The sequence below is a fragment of the Gavialis gangeticus genome, unplaced genomic scaffold (assembly GCF_001723915.1).
Source record: "Gavialis gangeticus isolate Ggan-Ray unplaced genomic scaffold, GavGan_comp1, whole genome shotgun sequence".
NCBI classification, from domain to species: Eukaryota; Metazoa; Chordata; order Crocodylia; family Gavialidae; genus Gavialis; species Gavialis gangeticus.
In genome coordinates this window covers 57,522,604-57,524,681 of record NW_017729034.1, presented here as the reverse complement: position 1 = coordinate 57,524,681, position 2,078 = coordinate 57,522,604, and positions in this window count along the sequence as shown.

The following is a 2,078-nucleotide window of genomic DNA, read 5'->3' as shown; positions in this document are numbered from 1 at the left end:
CATGTTGTTCAGTATTAGTGCTAGCTTGAGTTTGGACCAGTCACACCCTTAGTCTGGAAACCTTCTCTGACTGTCCCCCACCTGTACAGCTTGCCACCAGAGGCCTTGTGAGCAGGGGCAAGGCTAGGAGCTGGAGCTCTGAGTTGCAACTAGAGCACTGGGCTTTCTACGTTGGAGATCACTTTTTGAATTACAGTCCAACTCAGGATCTACCGGGCACTGGTGCCACCTGCCTTCTGCCCAGCAGGGGCACACTGGGTGGTGGGGAGGGGGCACTGGTGCCTGGAGGGAGTGGAGCAGAGGCAGGGGCAGGGGCAGGGGCAGGAATGAGTGCTCTGGGAAGAGGTGGCTGCTGCTGTGGACTGTACACTGCACTTGAAGCATAGGTTGTGGGGTATGGCCCCCTGAGGCCTCCACTGGACTGCACACAGCAGCGGGAGCTCCTCACACACCCCTGGACCACGGAGAGTCCCAGACTCATCCGGGCTGGGGCCCGACTCCACTTCTGTGCCGCTGCTGTGCTGAGCCACGCCTGTGCGGAGGCCAGACACATGTGACATCAGGCCCCAGCTCAGCCTGGTTTGGGACTCTCCGTGGTCTGGGGGCATGTGAGGGAAGCCTCCCAGTGGAAGCCTCGGGGGCCCATGCACCACCCCCACACACACACCTGTGCTCCAGGCGCAGTGGGCAGCCCCAGCAGCAGCTGCCTCCACCCGGAGCACAGATTGGGGTGGGGGGGGCACGAGATATTGCAGCCGCCACTGAGCTGTGCCCACACATGGCTAGCTGTAGCAGGGTTTGAGGCACAGCGGCAGCTGCCTCCACCCCCACAGAGATGGGGGGCATGTGCCCCCAGGGCCTCTGCAGGGGTGCGCCCAATGGTAGGAGAATGGGGGAGTCCCCCAGGCTCCAATCCTCCCATCACCTGGTCAGGCTAGGGCCCCACTTACCTTCCACTGTTCCTGGCTGGGCTGCAGAACCAGTCCCTCACTGGGGGGCCTTGATCTGGCCCCTGCCCCTTCCCTCCCCAACAGACTGATCTGCTGGGCTGGGGGCATGGGGTGTGTGCCCACATGTACGTGTGCCCAGCAATCCCCCCCCACCCCCAGCTCAGGATCAACCACAATAAGCTCCATGATTGATCTGTATACTGCAACCAATGGGTTGGGGACCACTGAACTAGAGGGCTAGTGAGTCAGGACAGGCTTCTATCCCTGCTCTTGAGACAGGGGTGTGAGAGATCCTGGGATACCGGAGGACTTCAATTTGGGCTACACATCTGTGGGGAGTGGCCACACCTAAATGGACCAGGAGCTGGGTAGTGCAGATCAGAGATAATCCTGCCCTGGAGTGGCCTCACTTTGAGCTACACAAAGGCTGTGTCTACATGAGAGAGACTGCACAGTCATTTATTTGGTACCTGTGTATACAGCTGTATAGGAGCTGTGCAGTAACAACTGCACAGTCATTTAGTACTTGTGTGGATGAGTACTAAAGGACTGTGCAGTAACTGTGCAGCAGTATCACCAAACGGCTTTTAGGTGACGCGGAGCAGCTTGTTACCACTGTGCAGTAGTCTCACGCCGTGCTTTGTGCCACTGTGCAGTAGTACCAAACTCCTGCACAGTCACTGTCTAATGTAGACCAAGCCAAAGAGTACTTCACCCCGCTTTAAGGTATTAAATGGGCAGACAAGCCAGGAGTCAAGTGCTCCAAGAGCAGCCCCAAATGCCCCCGTCACAAGGCCCCCAAGCACAGGCCGTGTGCCTCTCTGACCTTTCCCCTGTCCCTTGCCCCATCCCAGTAGCGGGGACGGCCCAGGAGCCCCACACTTTAGCTCCCCCCCCAATTTTATTATATTTTTGGGGGTGGGGGGTGAAGTTTTTGCGAGGAGGTGGCTCTCTTTGCATTGGAACACTCGGCTATTTATCTGCTTCCCCCAAAGGAGATTAAAAAGACCCGCGCTACAACTGCGGTGGGGCTCCCGCATGACTGTCGCCCCTGGGCGCGGCTGAGATTCAGCACCAGGGCGTGGGGACAGCTCCACGCGCCCCCAGCGGGGCGGGGCGGGGCGGGTC